Here is a 22,799-nt window from a genome sequence, read left to right on the forward strand (position 1 = left end):
AGTTCATAGCATATATTCATAAAGTACAGAATCACAGATTAGAGTTATAATCCAAGATCTCAGAACTGTTAAGATAACCAACATTTCCACTTTAGTGTGTTTTGCTATGGACATGTCCATTGGCTACATATGTTATGCCCCAAACATATGTTCTAGTTCTCTCTGTCTGTGTGTTCTATGAGGATAGGACCATACTGGTGTGGCCACCATTCTTTTCCAGGGTAATTGGTTACCGGAAACAATGAATTAGTGGGTGGATACTTAGGAATAGATAGATGATTGATAGGTAGGTAGGTAGGTAGGTAGATAGATGGATAGATAGATAGATAGATAGATAGATAGATAGATAGATAGATATAGAAATATATGATTTATATGAATGTGATCATATTATCTCTGTCCTTATCTGACGTACCTTTTGCACCCAACACTAGACACATCATCACCACCATCTTCTGATGGTCCACCTTTCCACCTCCTCAGTACCATGAACACAAGCAGAACTCCATCCTTACCTCCTTCCTGCTTTCCTCTGAGTCTTGCCACCAGAGTATAAAGGACCATCACCCATCCTGTGGTTCTAACCAAACCTCCAGGATTTCCCCAGCTCTTGACCTCCCCTCTGACTCACATTGGTCTTCATTCTCCCACGCCCCACCAGCAGAAACTGTGTCTCCCATTTAACGCAGTTGTCCCACCTCCTCTCTCTCCTCCTGAAAACAAAGAGCTACTGACTGATCCTGGTGCAGAGGAGGGAGGAGATGATCATGACTCATGCCCTGGAGTCTCTAGTCTACAGGACAGGAATCTTCTTTACTTGCCAGCCTGATAGCAGGACAACAGGTATCAATGGGAATGTGTGCAACTTCCTCCCCTGTCCCAAACCAATGTCAAATTCAGTTCTCAGCTCCCACTCTGTAGGGATTTCTCTGTTTGAGAAATTAGATTCTCAATTAGCGGAGGGTGAGGTGCATGGCCATTGTCCCAGGGTATGCCCAGGAAATGGAGCCCCCCTCGGGATGTCCTTATTTTTCCTATTGTGGGAGTCAGCATGTGGCTGCATGAGGAATCTTAGGTCTTCCTCTCCTGGTTTTGTGGGATGATGGTGAGGACAGAGTCCCAGGGTGACTGGAATTAGCAGAGATCTAGTCACTCCCCGTCCTCAGGACCCATCGCTTCTTAGTCCCCTCAGTTATGAAGGGTCCTCATGCATTGTTATCCTCTGCCTCTGCAGTGGCTAAGGCTGGCGCCTGAGGCTCAGGTTGGAGCTGTTTATGGACCTTCTAGAAAAGTGCTTCTTGGGTCACACACACTTGGGACTCCTCACTCCCCACATACTCTTACCAGACACCCAGGAGGAAGCCAACCTGGAATATTTCTACAGGCCTAGTGAACCACAGCAATGACCTTCTCTCAATCCCAGCCCTTAGTGCCCTCTGGTGGCCTCTGTTGGTGCATCGCCAGCCCCATGGAAGGTGGCAGAGTGGAGCTGGAAATCCCTGCTCTGCTCACTCCTGACCCCCCTCCTTCTCGTCCAGCTTAGTACCCTGGTACTAAGACTCCTGGTCCCTTTTAGTTCCCTCCACCCTCCTTTCCCTTTGTCCTCCAGCTTCCTCCAGAAAGGAAAGTGTCACCTGCCACATCAGGAGACCCAGCACCTCCCCCTCAGGTCCACTTTGCTTTTCCAGGACAGCCTTGTCACAGGGTTAGTGTACATGAGGCAGCTCTCAGTTCAAGTCTGAGGAAATGTTTTGTGTGAAATAAAATCAACCCCATCTGGAAGGCTGCATGAGGAAAATGGGTTGAGCAGACTGATTGGCTTCTCAAAATGGGTTGAATGAAAAATACTGTAAGAAGGAGAGAGATTTCAGTCAAAATTGAGAATGAACTAGTGAAAAGTTTAAGAGAGACATTCTGGTGTTTGAGGAAATAAGATAAGGGGTCAGAATGGGTTTCAGAGATCCAGATCCAGGGACATCTCGTTAGAGCAGATCTGGATGTCACACAGGACACACAGTATTCTTTCTTTGCCCTTTATGTGCACAGGGAGACTACTTCAGAGCTCTGCACCTTCCTGAGGTTAAGTCTCAATCTACAGAGAGATGCTTAACCTTGTGTGTTTTGCCAGAAAAAGATAGGTTAGGGGAAAGTCTCTAATCAGGGCTGACTGGTCTTTGCAGAATGGAAGTGGACTTGTGCCCTCAGGAAATGACCAAGGAGTTCCATGGACGTGACTGTTCTGAGGAAACTATTATACTGCCACTTCTCATAGCATGTAATGGAGATTTCTAAGAGCACAAGAAAGGTGATGCCCAGGCCAAGGGTGGGAGGAGCTAAGTGCTCTCCTCAGTGTAGGGGAACAAGGAAGATGGTAGTTGAGGGACGTGATGGCTGTGAATTTAACACTAATGCTTTTGTGTGTGTGCTTTCACAATTATGCACCATGTTGTTTTAGACATTAGTTTAAATGATTTCTACTATTTAATATAATAATTAAAAAATAATGAGTTGATTACTTTCTCAGTAACCCATAAGCTGAGTGTCTGGGGTTGGATTAACCCTAGCTCATGGACTGTATCCTCATCTCCTGAGATCACTGTGGAGAGGCCTCCAGGTGTCTATGTGATTAATGCAAGAAGCACATCTCTGATCTTCACAAGGAGACACCTTGACCTCTCTTCCATCTTCTGTGGTACCAGGAGCAAACACACCAATTCAAGCAAACCAAATAAATCAAAAATACACAAAAATCAATTCCTAGATCCTTATCTTTCAGGTCTATTTAAAGCTGATGATTCCTTGCAAAATAGCAAAAAGAAAAATAAAAGGTAAAATAGTAAGAAACAGTGTTATGGAAAGTGAGTGGTATCTAACATGGAAATTCTACAGACACATGAATGAGAAATACCTTGAAGTGCTGATTTCCAGGTTGCATTGAACATATAAAACCGGGGGCAATACTCAACAATGGTGACAACAAAATACCTCAAACAAAAATAACTTATCTATCATCTGTTTAAAAATATCTAATACAGAATATAATTATGGAGAACACATAAGAGAATTTTCCTAACAGCTTGTGTCTCCACAATCAAAAGATACAAATGGCTATGGTAGCCCCAGAAATGTTGCATTGGAGCAATACTGTTCACTCATCAATGGGCTATTGTTTTGTTCTAACGACTCCTCACTTTTAAAAATATATTAATCGCCCTTCAAAGGGAAATTGTGGTGCCTCCTTCAAAGCAGCAACACTAGAAGAGGCATTGGTGTTCCCTGCTCTCATGAACGCATGAAGATTACTAGGACAGATTCCTAGGTATTCTCCTACAGTCATGGAACAGCTGGTGGAACAGAGGTCACAGAAGAAAACCAGAACATTGGAGCATTCACGTTCTAAAGATTTTCTTGGTAAGGCCACACACCCTATGGGCAGGCCCAGACTCTAACCAACCTTCCACAGACAAGAGGCTAGGACTCAGGACGTTATTCTGTGTCTCCAATGGCAGAGGCCCATCTTCACTGTTGAGAACAGCTGGAACCCATCAAAGAGCAGTTTCCTTGTGGCTCTCCTCCTGCCATTGAAGAGGTAGAAAGAGCCACACATTCTAGGACCTCATCATAGAGGCAAAGAGGAAGCAGTCATTATCCCTAGACAATAAACCAGAGACAGCCTTTCGTTTAGAACTTCATGGTGAAAAAGGAGAACCCCTGAGAGAGAACTGAGTTCTCAGGCCATGTTGCATGAAGTCCCCTCTGTGCCAGGTTGGTGACATATCTTCAGAACAAGGAGGGAGCCTGTGAGCACAGTGCAGGTTTTGGTCTCACTTCCCGTAAACTTTGACCACTGTGGTAAATGCTGTTTCTCACATGAGAGCACAGTAATAATCACCGTTGTCCACACACTTGAACCCAGAGATGCTCAGGGAGGCTGTGTTGTTGACCTTGGAGCCAGAGAAGTGATCAGGGATCTCTGAGGGCTGAGAACTATCAATATAAATCAGGAGTTTGGGGGCTGTGCCCGGGCACTGTTGGTACCAGGACACAAGGTTATAATGCTCAATATTGATGCTGCTTCCAGAAGAGGAGATGGTGACTGAATTTCCAAGATTGCCAGATGCTGAGGAGGACTGAGTCAGAGCAGACTGAGCCCAGGACCTTGAAAAGAAAAACACACTTTGGTGAGTTCAGTGCTGGGACCCAGATAAGCCTGAGGAGGAGGAGACAAAGGATCAGCCCAGATGTCCCCATGGTCCCTTCCCTGGAGGCCTCACCTGTGCCCTGAGTGAGGAGGGTGAGGAGGAGAGAAACACAGGCCATGATGGAGACGTCCCAAGAGTACTTCCTTCTGAGACCCCAACCCTGGGCCTGAATCCCCCAGACCTGTCATCTCCTCCCCCTGCCTCAGGGAAGGGAGGGTCCTCCATGCAAATCTGTTTCCTGCACCTGCCTCTGCTCACTCCCCTCTGCCCTGACCCTTGCTTCTAGAAATTTCTGCATCACTTGTTAGGAGGGTGTGGCTGAAAGGTATACATCTCTTTGATAAGTATATTCTGAGGGGTAGGAACTTGAATTGTTTATACCTGATTAGCATAGGAGAGAAAGATCTGCTGAAGTCCCTGGTGTTAATTGGCTACTGGACCTTCAGTGGCCCTGCTGTGATGTGACTGTGTCACTGTGACTCTCTCAGGCTGGGAGCACACTCTTCAGCACCCTCTGCTGGGTGCCCACTCTTCAAGTTCCCTCTATTGTTAGGACAGTGTCACTGCCCCCTCCTGTGGAAACACCAGCTGTTGGCTGGTGGGTGGTGGTGGGGTCTCCCTATCTGCAATCATGTCACATCCCCACTCTCACTTCTTTATTTTGAAGCATCTGCAGCATCGAATTTCAGACACTGATCAGTCAGTCCCAGGCACACGCCACGCAGAGTGTCAGGTGCGCATGTCAGGGAGCCCCATGGGAGCAGCGGCAGGAGCCACAGTCCCGACCCAGAGTCAGCTTCTCCCTATTTAGCCATTTCCATTCTGGAGCAGGTGACTTATCCTTTCTCAGCTTCTTTTTATCAATGTGAGAAATGAAAATTATCAAGGCCACTGGCCTTTGTACAGGACCTAAGAGGAGATTAATGAGAGCAGAGAGTGCAGGTTTGATAATGGGGCATTCCTATGCACACAACAGTGATGTTGATTATGCACTTTATATTATCCAAAGATTGCATTCCATTTTATCTTTGGTTTATTAGTCTGGTCACAAAGATGTGTTTTCTGCTTGTTTTCCTCCATCTCACCATGTCCACAGGCCAAGATAAAACGACCTCCCAATCCCTAGAACACAAAAAACCATGTGAAGATACTTCTTCCTCTTTCTGTCCTTAAATAGCTTTTAAAACTCTTGTTCCTCTTTCCTGTTGTTAGACTGTCAATGGTTCAAACTGATTTAATTTCAAAATAAAAATAGTTTGGTCAGGTTTGATGTCCATTTAAGGTGTAGGAAACATACACAAGCATTTTCCCCTACGATATGCAGCTCTAAAACCTCAACAGACTTCATGAGGGAGACATTTGAGTACTTAGAAAAGCTAATCGCACGAGGCAGACAGTGGGAAGACACTGGCAATTGCAATCTCATTGACACTGAGTGAGCTTCCCATTTTTCCTTCAGTGTCCCATGACCTGGACTCAATGCAGCTGGAAGGGGCACCAGCGTGAGGCAGAAAGAGCTGTAGGAGATGTTCTGTTGTTCTGGCCTGAAGACGAGAAAGAGAGCACCTAATGCTCAGAGCACATTAAAGATATTCACACCTTCCTTTTCTTTTGTTGTTTCTCTGTCCGTTCCCCATGCCCCTGTTTCCAGGCAAGTCTCCTATGGTGGCAACAGTGACAGTGGAGGCCATGGGTCTTGACTTTCTATTTTAGAGCTGCTTTTCTAAGAAGGTGGCATGAAAACCCATTGCATTTTTTGCAGTTTATATTCTTACTAATTGAGACAGACATGGGCACTGCCACAGGAGTGGCCAACAGTACAGGGTAACTAAAGTGAAAATTTGTTTTGACCAGAAAACCAAAAAGACAAAGCCAGGGAACCAGAACCAGAAGGAGATTTTGGAGAGGAAGAAGCCTGGGAAAGTAATACTCAAAACTGTTTATGAAACCTGGGCTCCCATCTGAGCCTCACTTGCATAGATTCTAAGATGTTATAAACATATTGAGAAAGATTTAAGGGATAGTCAACCACCCAGAACCCAGATGAACCATTGTGTAGCTCACTCATGGGAGAGAATCAAATAGCAGGTAAACTTTTATGAATTGAACTGACATAGAAAGCACAGCCCACAGAAAGTTGGGCGAAATTAACAGCCTAGACACAACTGGGCAGACAGTCGGCTAAAAAAAAAAATATGAAACTAGCATTTAAACAAGACCCGTAGTTTCATCACAGAACATTGGACATATCCAGGAAAGGAGCCAAAATCACTTGGCATGTGGAGAACCAGGAAAACCTTACCACCTTGGAGATGAAAATTACAGAGGCTAACTTCAATCTGAGAGATATGCTGGGTTTACGTCATGAATACTTTAAATCAGCTGTTTAAAAATGGTACAACAAATAAGGACACACTCTGTTGAAATGAACAGAGAGAAAGTCTAGTCAAGAAATAGAAGTTATAATGAAGCATAAAGTTGAGGTATTGCAAATGAAAACTACACTAGATGGGATTAATGGCAGATTAAGCATTGGGAATAAAGGATATATGACCTTGAAGTCATAGCAAAGGAAACTGTTTCCTGTAAAACACAGGGAGGAAAATGAATTTTAAAAAATAGAATGTTATCAGTGAATTTGGGATAATTCAACTAACATAATGAACATATAATTGGAGTTACCAAAGGAAAAAAGACAGTGACAGAAAGAAACTCAAATATTCAGAAGGTCAACAATCCCCAAGCACTAGAAACATGAAGAAAACCACCTCAAGGCTCATTATAACCAGTTCTCTTTTGTGTGGACACAAGTCTAGACCCCTCTATGGCTTCACTGATTATTGATTTATTACTAAAATGTCAACTGCAGAAGTTTGCTCCCTGAGGAATCTGTCACATCATTTCATTCTCTCTCTCCCTCTCCTAACCCTCACAACACAAACTCCAGTCACAAAGGGATTCTCACTCTGGATATTGAGGGTGAAATTGAGAGAACACCCAACCACATCTGTTCTTCCTAAACACCATTAAACCTACATTGAAGGTTATGGTCGTGTGCCAGAGTTTTCTGTAACAGACTAAGGAACAGAGATATAGACAACAACACAAATTTGAAAGCCAGGATGCATGTTGACAAGTGTTAACAGACTTGGTCCTAACAAAGCCCAGTCCCAAGCCTGCAAAAGTTCCCCCCGATTATCCATTTTTAGTCTCAATCAGTTGTAAGTATGGAAGTGATGAGCTGAGATAAATGACAAGTTAGAATCAGTGGAAGCTGTTACAGAAGCCAATGGATCTCCAGATGCTCTCTCCTCCTAGTAGTGAGGCTATAGATCACCGATCAATAGGTGTTTCCTGTACATATTTGTTCTCCGCAGAAGTTGAAACTGACTTCTCTGTATGAAAGGAGGCCAGGAGGAGTAAGTACGTGGGGATTATGAGAACAACCAGCGTTCGTCATAAACATTGTATCCTCTGCCCCACTCTCTCTATTGGTCATCTCCATTGATGTCTTTCCCTGATATGCAATAGACAAAAACTTTCATCTAACAGGAAGCTGACATTTTCTAGCTGCTGACAGCAATAATAGAATCCTGTAATGTTTGGGTCAAAGTGGCCTGGATTCTTATTGGTACTTTCCTCTCTCTTCTTGGTTTGTCTTGACATGAGCCATGTCCCAGTGTCCTGATCAGCCAAGAGTAATCTCTTTATCTTCTTCCCAGTGAAATGATCTCAGACTATTCCTGGAGTTCAGGCCAAGCTAAGTAGCAGAAAATGTGGAGCAGCTAATACCCCAGATAATATTCCTGCTAGAGACCCAGAACCTGCCCATGTCTAGCAAGGCCTTATGCCAAATTCTAGGGGCCCCTTCTCTTCCTCTGGGGTCTTATCTGCCATCTTCAGGAAGAGCTCCAGTAGATCCCAGGGGAACTCCTCCAAACACTGAGCCTGAGCCTCTCTTAGGGTCTATGTCTCCCAGAGCCTCACCTGATAGACACATTGTCCTTCCCTCACTCAGCTGGTTTGTTCTTAGTTCTCACTGTTTCAAATGATGTGATACTTGGTGATGCAACCTAGAAAGGTGTGGGGAAGGAATGTAAAGAAAAACAATAGAATGATTAAAACTAACATCAGCATAGTGGCTAACTGGGGAGTGGGATGGATGGAGAGGCTTTGGATGGGTAGATGTAACTGTGGGTAGATGTGGTTTCCGTTTATTATTCTTTGCTAAATTGTGTATATTCATTTCATGCACTCGTTAGAAATAATGTATTTCATAACAAAAGGAATTTAGAAAAATAAACTGAAATGGACCTGAATACTTTTCCTTTCCTTAGCTTCATAGACAAGAACTCAGAGCCAACATAGACATGGAGAAAGTTTTCATGAGAAACCTCAAGTGTAAGGTGAAACACTGACCCTTTGTAGCCTTTGGAGATGATAGAAACTGTCACCTAGAACCTTTGAACAGAGAAACTGGAAAAGGAAAAGAAAGAGCCAATAGTGGGAAAAAGTCCCCTCTTTTGATTAAGCTGAGGCCCAGACCCCTGCCCTGCCCTCTCCAGCATTTCTAGGACATGCTCAAACAACAGGTAGTAAAGAAGGAAAGATGCCCCTCAACGTGGAATCCTTAGGAGGCTCTTAGATTGAGAGACGAATGTAGCTGTGGCTGCCTCCTAAAGATTTCCCTGAGACTAAATATGATATTTGTTTTTGTCATGTTAAGTGATGGGAATCTAGAATTTTCCCTCCTCACATCCCAAAAGGATCACTGTGACCTTGGGTGGTGACAGAAGAAGAGACAGAAAATTAATAAGATTCCACCAATTGATTAATGGATGAATAAATGAGTTATGTCCATACAATGCAATATTATTCAACCATAAGAAAGGATGAAGTACTGATACTATATCCTTCATTATGGATGAGCCTTGAAAATATGATGAGCGAGAGAAACCAGACACAAAGGGCCATGTAGTATATGATTCCATTTATGTGAACTGTCCAAAAGAAGTAAATCCATAGAGACAGAAAATAAATTAACAGTTGTGAGGAGTTGAAGGAAAAGAGAAATGGAGAGCGATTGCTAATTGATGAGGTATTACTTTAGGGGAGTGAAAACATTCTGAAGTTATAGAGTGTTAACAGATGCACAACTTTGTGAATATATTAAAAACCACTGAATTATATAACTTAAAATGAGGAATTTTATGGAATGTGAATTCTACCTAAAAAAAAATATCAAGGCTTGGAGCCGGCCGGGTGGCGTAGCGGTTAAGTGCCCGCGCTCTGCTTCGGCGGCCCAGGGTTCGCAGATTCGGATCCAGGGCATGCACTGATGCACGCCTTGTCAAGCCATGCTGTGGCAGTGTCCCACATAAAGTAGAGGAAGATGGGCATGGATGTTAGCCCAGGGCCACTCTTCCTCAGAAAAAAGGGGAGGATCAGCATCAGATGTTAGCTTAGGGCTAATCTTCTTCACAAAAACAAAAATATATATATATATCAAGGCTTAGATGCTAGTGGATACAAGTTACTCTCGTGACCCAGAAAATTAATAAGTTTTGTGAGCACATGTGTGTTGTGTATGCAAATTTATATGTGTGTATGTACATATACACAACATGTACATATGCATACTTATGCAGAGAGAAAAATGAGAAATAAAGAGATATAATGAAAATCAAATATGGAAAAATGTTAAAAATTGTTGAATCAGGGAAAAGATTACAAAGGAGTTCCTTATGTTATCTTTAAATGTTTATTTGTTTGTAATTATTTCAAAATAAAATAATAAAGAAAAAACAAATGAAAGCCTGAGTTTAGAAGTGAAGGGACTGAGTGAGTTCACCGGAGGGTTTGGTCTCACTTTCCCGTGAACTTGGAACACTGTGATAATTGTAACTGCCCGAGTATGAGCCACAGTGATAAACAGCCTCGTCCTGAGCCTCGAGCCCAGAGATGGTCAGGGAGGCTGAGCATCTGCCAGATCATCTGACCCAGTTGCCAGACTTGGAGCAAGAGAAGTGATCAGGGATCCCTGAGGGTCGAATATTGACATTATAAATCAGGAGTTTGGGGGCCTTGCCAGGGTACTGTTGGTACCAGGAGACACTACTATAACCCCCAATGCCACTGCTGCTTCGGGCACAGGAGATGGTGACCGTCTGTCTTAGAGACTTAGAAATTGAGGCAGGCTGACTCAGGGCAGACTGGGCCCAGGAACCTGAACAGAGGAACAAATTACTCTGGTGAGTTCCATGCTGGGGCCCAGGTGAGCCTGAGGAGGAGGATACTAAGGATCATCCCAGATGTCCCCATGGTCCCTTCCTTGAAGGCCTCACCTGTGCCCTGAGTGAGGAGGGTGAGGAGGAGCAGAGCCCAGGCCATGTTGGAGACGCCCCAAGAGTGCTGCCTTCTGAGACCCCAACTCTGGGCCTGGCTTCCCCAGGCCCCACTTATCCCCTCCCCCTGCCTCAGAGGAGGGAGGGGGCTCCATGCAGATCTGCTTCCTGGCCTGCAGCTCCCCAAGCCCCTTTGACCTGGCCCTGGACTCTACTTACTTCTGCGTCCAGGACAGTGCAGAAAATAAGAGGAATAAAATGCTTTCACACAGATTTTCTAAAAAAAGCCCATGACAGTTCCCTGGAAATGGAACCAAACTTGAAATATCCCTGTCCTTCCTATTGCACAATGATATGGTTGTTAATAATCCCAGTACTTATCCAGTTAATAATCCCAGTTAATAATTCCACGCTTTGTGCTGTGTGGGGAGAAGGTGAGGACAAACTACAGAAGGGCTGGGATTAGGAGAGATTCAATTCTCTTCCTAAGCACCAAAGGCAGCGCTGGGGGTTGGTCATCTCACTCACTCGCTTCCTATCCCCCTCAGATAGGATGAGTCTTCACACATCACTCCTTCCCCTACCTCTAAAGTGCTCTGAGACCGAGTCCTGTGGACATTAACTGGCTTTTCTAGAAAAGGATGTATTGGGACACAATAGATTTGGATCACCCCACAAACTTCATCCCCCTTTGCAGGGGCTCAGGAGGATCCAGCTGTTGGGACTTCATACAGGGCAGGTAAACCACAGCAATGACCTCTCAAAAACCAGGCCCCCGCTGCCGCCTGGTGACCGCATGTAGTGCAACTCAAGCACCAGGGAAGGCAGCTGAGTGGGAGCTGGAAATCCCTGCTCTGCTCCCCTCGCCTCCTCTCACCCCAGTACTGGGGCCCCCTGACTCCTTCTAATCCTCTCCATGCTCCTTTTCCTTTGTCCATTAACTCCCTTCAGAATGGAATGTGTCACCTGCCACACCAGGTGGCCCAGACACTGCCCCTCAGGACCACTGTGTCTGTGCCAGGACGGCCTTGTCACACAGTTAGTGTTCCTGAGGCAGCTCTCAGTTCAGGGCTGAGGAAACATTAGATGATACATAAAGCCAACCAAACCAGTAGGAAGACTGGTTGAAAAAATTAGTTCAAGGAACAGACACTTTGGCTTATCAAAAGGATGAAAGATAAAATATTGTCTGAAGGAAAGAGAGCTCAGTAGGATTGAGAAGAACCTGGAAAAACAGGGGTAATGTTCCAGTGTTTCAGTTTCAGAGAGAAAATTGGGGTCAGGTTTGTCCCCACAGGCTCCAGGTCAAAGGACCTCTCGTCAAGACATGTCTGTCTCTCAAAGGAAAAGGAACTTTATTCCTCTTGCCCTCTTTCTGCACATTGACACAACAGCATTGCTTTGGTTCCTCCATCCTCCTGCCACCTGGCCCAGGGAATGGGTGCAGACCCAGGAAGTGCCCAGTTGCACAATGTAACTAACGTGCTGGTTTTCTGAACAGAGGAGCACAAGGGCCTGGATGGAACAAGGGGTTTGTGGAGAGTGGTCATCTTGGGAAAGCAACTCTGTGTCAGTATATGAGATCCTGGCCCCAACTCTATGCTAAACCTGAGTGAACGGAATCCTCAGTAGGATGCGCAAGATTTTGAGAACAAAATTATGCCTGGAATACCACTCAGATCCCAGATAGGACACACGGTGGTGCACACCCAGGTCAGATGCAAACAGCATTGAAAAGGCTGTATAACTGAAGTGACAAAGAAACCCCAATCCACAGAAGACCATTTGGAATTTGCAGCCTTCACCCAAGTGAGTAAATTGTCTGCCAATACAAAAATATAATCATAGTATTTAAGGAAGACCTAGACCTTCATTACATCATATTGGATATGTTCAGAATAAAACCCGAATCACTTAACTTATAACAAAAAGAAAAATCTCACCTGACGTGGGAAAGAAAAGGAAAGCATCATTACCTAGAGATAACACTACAGTTGGAATTCTGTGACTGAAGCTTTACAGCAGCGATCATAAAAATGATCCAAGTAATAAGGCAGAACACTGTTGAAATGAATGAAAAGAAGTTTCCACCAAGAAATCAATGACACAAAAAAGAATGAATTGGAACTGTGAGAAATGACAACTGTGGTGGATGCTATTAAAATGAGATTAGACATTGCAGAAGAAAATGTTAGGACTTGGAAAGTAGAGCAAGAGAAAGGAATCAAAAGAAAACATATGAAAAAGAGGAAACTGAAAATGAGGGAAAAAAGGAAAATATCAGTGAGCTGTGTGATAACGTCAAACGTCCTATTATACCCGGAACCGGAGTCATGAAAGGAGAAGCAGAGGAAGAAATTATGGCAAAAACACTCTCCAGTCCAGTGAAAACTGTAACTCACCGAGACAAGAGTCAATGAATTCAAAGTCCAAGAAACACGAAGAAAACCACACTAAGTTTCATCATAAACAATATTAATTTTTCGACAGAAGAATTTCTGGAACCCACATTCTCCTCCATGACTATTCAGCTGTTAGTAAAATGTCAACAATAGAGGTTTGTTCCTTGAAGATTCCATCAACAAATATCCTTCTCTCATTTACTCTCCCAATCCTCAGGACACACACTCCAATCTCAAGGCTACTTCTCACTCAACCCATGTGACTGCTGGGTCCTGGTTCTGACATCCCAGAAGACCTATTGCTGCAGAGCCTGGGGGACTGCAGAGAAAATGCACCCAGGCAGTAACAGGTTAGGTCACTGGATTGAAAGTGAGTGAACACACACCTGAGTGTGTCCACCTGAAACTCCACTAAAACTGTCCTGAGGGATTATAATGTGTGCTCACAAACAAGTATGTCAGGAAGAGGAGCATAAAGGACACACACTCAGGGGCCAGGAAGCAGATGGACACATGTTACCTGACTTATACCTGAGGGAGACCAGTCCCAAGTCTGCAGGCAGAGCCCACCTGAGATCCCTGTGGAATTCTCACCTGACTGTGGATGTGGCTGAGATGGGTGAGGGGAAGACTAATGTTAGAACAGGTTAATGGAGCTGTTAGAGAAGCAGGTAGGTCCCTAGACCCTCTGTCCTTCCCAGTAGTGAGGCAGGTAGACCACTGGCAAATAGACCCTCCTCCACCTAGGATTTCCCTTGCAGAGGACACAGCCCACACCTCCGGATGAGGGCAGTCCAGGCAGAGTGGACCCTGTGGGTATCATGAGGAGAACACTGTGTGCCTCATGAATGGTGGGTTCAGGGACCACCTACCTCCACTCATTGTCCCTCATTTAGACCCTTCTCTCCAGACAAAAAGCCCAGCTTATTTCTGAAGAACTGACATTGCCAAGTTGCAGGCAGCAATGAGAACATCTCTACACCAGAGGATGTGATGTGTGTTGTGAACGACTTGGAATATTATCTGTTTGTCTTCATCATGACCATACCACAGTGTCCCTATCAGCCAAGAATACTAACTTACCCTCTCTTCCTCCCAGAGAGTAATCTTGGACTACTCCTGGAGGAACATGCTGATCTGAGAAGCAGAGAATGTGGGGTACCTAATCCTCTGAGAAGATTCTTTCTAGATGCCCGGTACCTGGCCCACTCACCATCAGTGATGATGCCTGACTGTTTAGATCCCTGTCTTTCCCCTGGGGGCTCCCCTGATGATCTAATTCTCAGTAATTTCTAATTCTCTGGTAATTTCCAAGAGAAGCTCAGCCAGACACTGAGCCTGAGTCTCTGATATGACTAATGTCTCCTGTGGGGCACATCCTTGCAAACTGTGTCCTTTCCCTCCTCAGCTTGTTCGTGTTTACTAATCACTGTGTCAGGATTATAATCTATATTATTTAGGGATGCAGATAGAGTTGGCAAGAATGAACGCAAAGCAATGGAATGATGGACATCAAATTCAGATACTGGCTACTTGGAGATCGGCATGGGTGGATAAGCTTTGGGTGACTACTTGCAGTTTCCATTTCTTTTCCTTCCATAAATAGTGACTGTTCACTTCATGCACTCCTTTTAAGGTAGGAAACACTTCACAATAAATGGAATTTAGAAAAATAAAGTGAAAGTATCTGCATTCTTTAACTTTCCTTGACTACATAGACAAGGACTCAGAACAAATGTAGAAGTGGAGAAAGTTTCAAGGAGAAACTAATGAGAAATAGTGAAAAACTGACTGGATTTTTCAAATGTTGATAGACAGAAGTCAGCCAGAACCCTTGAACAAAGAATCTGGAAAATAAAAAGGCAGAGCCAATGGCTGAACAAGGCACCGTATCATACTGTTCTGATGAAGCTGAGGCCCAGATCCAGGACCCCCTCCCTGACCTGTCCAGCACGTCCAGGGCATGTCCAGACAGCAGGTGGAAAAGGAGCAAAGATGCAGCTCAGTGAGGAATCCCTGGGAGGCTCCCAGAATGAGAGAAGAATATAAAGATTTCTCTGAGACTGAATATAATATTTGTATTTTTTTATGAGGAATGATGTCAATGTAAGATTTTCATGCCCTGGATCTCAAAAGGGTCACTGTGCCTTCGGTTGAGACAGAAGAAGAGACAGCAAAAATGAATGAGCCCATCAACTGGTGGATGGATGAACAACTGTAGAGTATCCATACGATTGACTATTATTCAGTGATAGACACAGATGAAGTACAGATACATGTTCCAACACGGATGATCCTTGAAAACATGATGACAAGTGAAAGAAGCCAGACACAAAGGGCCACATCATCTACGATTCCCTATATGTGACGTGGCTGGAAGAGGCACATCCACAGACTAACGTGTGGTTTGCAGGGGTTGAGGAAGTGGACAATGGGGAGTGATTTCTGATGGCTGAGGAGTTTTTTGTAGGGCTGATTTAAAATGACAGAGATACATTTTAAATCTTTAAATCTCTTTAAAAAGAGACAAAGAGAGAGTTATTGTTATAATGAAAAGCAAACATGGCAAAATGTAAAAACTTGGTGAATCAGGGAAAAGGATATGTAGGAGTCTTTATATTATTTTCTGAAATTTTCTTTAAGTTTGCAATAATTTCAAAATAAAATAAAAAGAAAGAAAAAAATAGAAGACAGACGGAGTTAGAGGTGAAGGGACTAGAGTGAGTTCAGAGGAGGTTTTGGTGTCACTTTCCCACAACCTTGGACCACTGTGGTAAGTGTAACTGCTCGAATATGAGCAACAGTAATAATCAGCCTCTTCCTCAGACTTGAGCCCAGGGTTGTCAGGGAGGCCATGTTGCCAGACTGGGAGCCAGAGAAGCGAGCGGGGATCACTGAGGCCTGAGTATGGACTTTATAAATCAGGAGCTTGGGGGCTGTGCCCGGGTGCAGTTGGTACAAGAAAACACAGTCATAACCCCAAATATCATTGCATTTTCCAGCTCAAGAGATGGTGACTGACTGCCCCAGAGCCCCGGACACTGAAGGAGGCTGACTCTGGGCAGATGGGGCCCAGGAACCTGCAAAGAGGAAAAACACACTCTGGTGAGTTCAGTGCTGGGTCCCCAGGTAAGCTGAGGAAGAGGAGACTAAGGATTAGCCCAGTTGTCCCCGTGGTCTCTTCCCTGAAGGACTCACCTGTGCCCTGAGTGAGGAGGGTGAGGAGAAGCAGAGCCTAGGCGGTGGTGGAGACGTCCCAAGAGCACTGCCTTCTGAGACACCAGTCTGGGCCTAGCTCCCCCAGACCTCTCTTATCCCCTCCCGCTGCCTCAGAGGAGGGAGGGACCTCCATGCAAATCTGCTTCTTGACCTGCCTCTCCTAGCCCCTCTGACCTGGTCCTTGATTCTAGATACTTCTGCATCCTGGACAGCTTCTCTGAAGAGATTCAATCATTTGACGTGTATTTTCTGAAGATCAGGACCTTGAATTTCTACCTGATTTACACAAGAGAGAAAAATCAGCTGGTGTCCCTCATGTTAATGAGCTCCTGGTCCATCAGAGTCTCTGCTGTGATTTGACTCTGCTCTTGCGATCATCCCAGGTCCGGGGGCACTCCTTTCTGTGTCTTCTGCTCGCTGCCCTGTCTTCAGGATCTCTCTACTGTTAGGAAGGTGTCGCTACCCACCCCCAGGGAAACACCTGCTATCTGGTAGTTGATGGGCGGTGGTGGGGTCTCCTAGCTGCAATCTTGTCACATCTCCACCCCTATTACTTTGTTCTGAAGCACCTGCACCATCAAATTTCACAAGGCAATCAGTCACTTCCCGGCCACTCACCCACATGCTACATGAAGGAGCAGGAGCACAGGTGTGAGGGAGCCCCATGGGGGGACAAAGAGCACCAATAGTTTTATCAGGTTATTTAGGTGTTATTTAAGGTGTGGTAAGCGTGCACCACCCTTTTCTCCCAAATGCAGCTATAAAACCTCAACAGAATGCATGAGGGAGATATTTCAGTACCTAGAAAAGTTAATTCATACAAGGCAGACAGTGGGAAGACATTGGTATTTGCAATCTCATCGACTCTATGTGAGTTTCCCATTTTTCCTTCAGTGTCCCGTGGCCCAGACTCAAGGCAGACAGAAAGCTGGAAAGGGCACCAGCGTGAGGCAGAAAGAGCTGCAGGAGAAGTTCCCTTGTTCTGGCCTGAAGATGAAAAAGAGAGCTCCTAGTGCTCAGAACAAATAAAAGGTATTCACATTTTCCTTTCCTTTTGTTTTTTTTCTCATTTCCCATGCCCCAGTCTCGGGCAAGTCTCCTGTGGTGACAATAGTGACAGTGGAAGCCATGGAGGCAGTCCTTTCTCCTTAGGAACATTTTTCCCAACAAGGTGACAATCAAACCATTGCATTTGTTTCTCTTTGTCATTCCACTACTTGGCATGGACACAGGCCCTGTCACAGGAGGTGCCTAACAGTGCAGAGTAGCTAGAGTAAAAATTTGCTTTGGTCAAAAATCGAAAAAGTCAAGACCAGGAAGGTAGAAATGCTGTGGAGATTGTGGAGTGGAAGAAGCTTGGAAAGTAATCCAGAAAATTATTTATGATCCCTAGGCTCCCCTCTGAGCTGCATTTGCATGGATACTAATATAATAAGAAAGATATTAGGAAAAGATTTTAGGGATAGACAACGACCCAGATCCAAGATGAGCTACTGTGTAGCTCACACTTAGGACAGATCCCAATAGTAGGTCAAAAATTTTATAGAGTTGCCCTGATTGCCTAGTGGTTAAAGTTCGCACATGGCACTTCCTTGGCCTGAGCTCAGTTTCCCGGGCACGGAACCACACCACTCATCTGTCAGTAGCCATTCTGTGGTGGTGGCTACATAGAAAAACTAGAAGGACTTACAACTAGAGTATACAACTATGTACTTGTGCTTTGGGGAGGAAAAAAAAGAGGATGATTGGCAATAGATGTTGGCTCAGGGCGAACCATCCCATCCAAAAAAAAACAATGATTATAAATTTTCCTGACATAGAAACCACAGTTAACAAAAAGAATGAGAACCAACATCCAGGACACAACTAGGCAGATTGACGGCTAATACAGAAATATTAAAATATGATTTAAACAAGACCCATAGTTTCATCCAAAATATTGGATTTAGCCAGGATAGGATCCAAAACCACTTAAGATATGCAGAACCAGGAAAAGGTTAGCTACAATGGAAATGATCATTAACAGAGGCTAACTCAAAACTGAGAGATATGTTGGAGTTATCTAAGAAAGATTTCAAAAGAGCCTTTAAAAAATGATACCAGAAATTAGAACAAAGCTTCTGGACAGAATCGAAAGATAGAAATTCTCAGGCAAGCAGTAAAAGATACAATGAAGCACAAAATGGAAGTACTACAAATAAAAACAGCAATGGATGTGATTAAGGGCAGATTGGTCATTGGGAATAAACATGTGACCTCCAAATCATAGCAATGGAGCTGTCCACGGTAAATACAGAGGGAAAAAATGAATTTTATAACATGGAGTATTATCAGCAAATGGGAGACCACTTCAAGTGACGAAATACACATGTAATTGGTGTTCCCAAGAGAAGAGACAGAATTACAGAAAGGAATCACATCTCCAGATGGTCAACAGACCCCAAGCCTAAGAAAACAAGCTCAAGGCTCATTATAAACAATTCTTCTTTGTTTAGACACTTTACAGACCCCTCTGTGGCTTTACAGTTTATTGATTTATTAGTAAAAGGTCAACTAAAGAAGTTTGTTCCTTGAGAAACCTATCAAGTTTTTTTTGGTTTTTGTTTTTTTTCTCTGTTTTCTCTCCCCAACCTTCGCAACACAAACTCCAGTCACAAGAAGATCCTCACTCTGGCCACTGTGTGTGAAATTAAATGAACACCCAATACGTCTGTTCTTCCTACACCCCACTAAACATATATTGAAGGTCATAGTCATATGTCAGAGTTTTCTGTAAGACACTAAGGAACAGGGATACCAACAACACAAACTATAAGCCAGGATGCATGTTGACAAGTGCTAACTGACTTAGACTTGACAAAGCCCAGTCCCACGGCTGTAAAAGTTACAACGTGAAATACCATTATTTTTTACCTCGAGGAAGATCAGCCCTGAGCTAACATCCATGCCAATCCTCCTCTTTTTGCTGAGAAAGACCGGCTCTGAGCTAACATCTGTTGCCAGTCCTACTCCTTTTGTTTTCCCCCAAATACCCAGTAGATAGTTGTATGTCATAGTTGCACATCCTTCTAGTTGCTGTATGTGGGACGCCGCCTCAGCATGGCCGGAGATGGTGCATCAGTGCGCGCCTGGGATCCAAACCCGGGTCACCAGTAGCAGAGCGGGCACACTTAACCGCTAAGCCACTTGGCCGGCCCCTGAAATACCATTTTTAATTCTCCCCCAGTTGTGAATGTGGAAGTGATGAGTTGATATAAATTGAACATTAAAATAAGTGGCAGCTGCTACAGAATCAGGTGGATCTCCACATCCTCTCTCCTCCCAGTAGTGTGGCTGGTAGACCACTGCCCACTACCCCTCCCTGCACAGAGGGTAAAACTCACTTCTCTAGACGAGGTGAGACCAAGCAGAGTGGAGTCTGTGGGGATCATGAGGAGAACCCTGTGTTCCTCACAAGCAATTTAGCCTCTACCCACCTCTCTCTAATGGTCACGTCCATTGATGCTTTCCCTGATAGGCAATAGATGCAAAGACTCATCTAAGAGGAAGCATATGTTTTAGGTACTGACAGCAATGACACCATGTTGTAATGTTCAGGTCTGAGTGGCCTGGATTCTCATTTGTACTTTCCTGCCTGCACTAGGGTTGCCTTCACATAAGCCATTCTCTGGTGTCCCCAACAGCAAAGAATCACCTCTTTCTCTTCCTCCCAGTGAAGTGATCCCAGACTACTCCTGGAGTCCACGCGAAGCTGAGTAGCAGCAAATGTGCAGCAGCTAATCTCTAACAGTATTGCTGCTGGAGACTCAGGACCTTCCCACATCCAGCAAGGACACATGCACAAGTCTAGGGGTCCCTTCTCTTCCTCTGGGGCCTTGTCTGCCATCTTCAGGAGGGGCTCCAGTAGATCCCAGGGAACCCTCACCCAAGACTGAGAACGAGACTTTGGCAGGGTCAGTGTCTCCTGGGGCCTCCCCTGATATACAGATTATCCTTTCATCGCTCAGCTGGCTTTGTGCTAGTTCCCACTGTTTCAAACTCTGTCGTTTGGGGTTGCAACCTAGGAAGGTGCCAGGAAAGAATGTACAGAAACAACAGAATGATTAACACCAACTGCAGCACAGTGACTAATTGGAGACTGGGCTGGATGCAGAGGCTGTGGGTGGGCAGATGTAGCAGTGGGTGGATGTGGTTTTCATTTATTATTCTTCCTTAAGTTGTGAATATTCATTTCACGTGCACTTCTTTGGGAATGATGCCTTTCATAATAAGAGGAATTTAGAAAAATAAACTTAAATGTACCTGAAGCTTTTCCTTTCCTTAGCTACATAGTTAAGAACTCAGAACAAATGTAGATGTAGAGAAAGTTTTTGTGAGAAACCACAAGCATAAGGTGAAATATCTGTGTTTGTAGCCTTTGGAGATGGTAGAAATAGTCACCTAGAACCTTTGTACAAAGAAATTGGGAAAGGGTCCTCGCCCCAGGGGCCTAGTGGTTAAGTTCAGCGCCCACAACTTCCTTGGTCCGAGCTCAGTTTCCGGGCATGGAACCACACCACTCGTCTGCCAGTGGCCATGCTGTGGCAGCGGCTCATGTACAAAAAGACAAAGAATGGCATTGGATATTCGCTTAAGGCAAATCTTCCTCAGGAACAAAACAAAATGAAACTGGAAAAGGAAAAGATAGTGTCAAAAGTGGGACAATGTTCCCTCTTACTTTGATGAATCTGAGGCACAGCCCCACCCTGCTCTCTCCAGCATTTCCAGGATATGTTCAAACAATGTAGAAAAGAAGGAAGGATGCCCTTAATGTGGAATCCTTAGGAGGGTCTAAGAATGAGAGAAGAAAGGAACCTTGGCTGCCTCCTAAAGTTTTCCCTGAGAGTGAATGTGATATTTTTATTTTGTCATGTAAAGTCATGTAAACTTAGAATTTTCTTGCTCTAGATCCTGACAGGATCACTCACCCTTGGGTTGTGACACAAGAAGAGACAGAAAAATTAATGACATTCCCTCAACTGATTATTGAATAAATAAATGTGGTATGTCAATCCGATGCCATACTATTCAGTCACAAGAGGGGTAAAGTATTGATGCAATATGCTTCCATATGGATGAACTTTGAAAACATCATGATAAGCAAAGGAAGCCAGACACAAAAGGCCCTTTAATGTAGGATTCCCTTTATGTGAAATGTCCAGAATAGGCAATCTATAGGCATAGTTGTAAATTAAGGCGTGTGAAGGGTTGAGGGATGAGGGAAATGGGGATTGATTGCTCAGGGATGAGGAGTTTCTGTAGAGGTATGAAAATGTCCAGGAGTAATTAAGTGTCAACAGATGTACTAACAGTGAATATATTAAGAACCTCTGAATTCTACAACTTAAAATGAAGGATTTTACAAAATGTGAGTTCTGTCTTACAAAAGTATTAAGGCTTAGGAGGTAGTGTATACAACTTACTCTCAAATGATCCAGAAAATAAATAAGTTTTGTATGTGTGTGTTCTGTACACATATTTCTGGATGTGTATGCACATATAAAACATGTAAATATATATACAGAGAGAGAATGAGAAATAAAGAGATATAATGAAAAACAAATATGGCAAATTGTTAAAAATTGTTGAATCAGGAAAAAGGTTATTCACGAGTTCTTTACGTTTTCTTTAAATTTTTATATAAATCTATAATTATTTCAAAATAAAATAATAACAAATAAAAACTGAAAGCTTAAGTTTAGGATAAAGGGAGTTGAGTGAGCTCAGTGGAGGTTTTGGTCTCACTTCCCCAGGAACTTAAACCACTGTGGAAATTGTTACTACTACTATATGAGCTACAGTAATAATCGGCCTCATCCTCAGCCTGGAGCCCAGAGATGGTCAGGGAGGCCGTGTTGCCAGACTTGGAGCCAGAGAATCGAGCAGGGATCCCTGAGGCCCGAGAACTGACAGCATAAATCAGGAGTTTGGGGGCTGTGCCCGGGAGCTGTTGGTACCAGGAAACGTAGTTATAACCCCCTATGTCGCTGCTGCTTCCGGAGCAAGAGATGGTGACTGACTGACCCAGAGCCCCGGATACAGAGGAAGGCTGAGTTAGGGCAGACTGGGCCCAGGACCCTGAAAAGAGTAAAAACACACTCTGGTGAGTTCACTGTTGGCATCTCAATGAACCTCAGGAGGAGACAAAGGATCAGCCCAGGGATCTGGTGGCCCCTTCCCCGGAGGCCTCACCTGTGTCCTGAGTGAGGAGGGTGAGGATCAGCAGAGCCCAGGCCATGGTGGAGACGCCTCAAGAGCGCTGCCTTCTGAGACCCCAACCCTGGGCCTGGCTCCCCTAGACCTCTCTTATCCCCTCCCTCTGCCTCAGAGTTGGGAGGGGCCTCCATGCAAATCTGCTTTCTGCACCTGCCTCTCCTCACACTCCTCTGAACTGGCCCTTCATTCTAGATTCTTCTGTATCCCTAGGCTGCAGAGCTTACCTCTGGGATTAAAACTCTTTGACCTGTATTTCCTAAGTCAGGACAGACGGAGCACAGGACGGAGACCAGGAAATGGAGCTCATCTTGGACGTCCCTGTTCTTTCTATTGTAGGAGTCATGGTGGTTCCTCCTAGGGAATCCTAGGACTTCAAC

The 22,799-nt window shown here is 44.4% G+C and overlaps 1 pseudogene; it reads right to left on the bottom strand.

Moving 5' to 3' along the window:
* LOC147912439 (immunoglobulin lambda variable 2-8 pseudogene) overlaps positions 1–22,444 on the bottom strand; it is a 68,182-nt pseudogene extending 45,738 nt beyond the window's left edge.
* Positions 22,445–22,799: the final 355 nt, after the last annotated feature.

The sequence above is a fragment of the Ceratotherium simum genome, chromosome 35 (assembly GCF_057802395.1).
Source record: "Ceratotherium simum simum isolate JZ-2026a chromosome 35, ASM5780239v1, whole genome shotgun sequence".
Taxonomy (NCBI): Eukaryota; Metazoa; Chordata; class Mammalia; order Perissodactyla; family Rhinocerotidae; genus Ceratotherium; species Ceratotherium simum.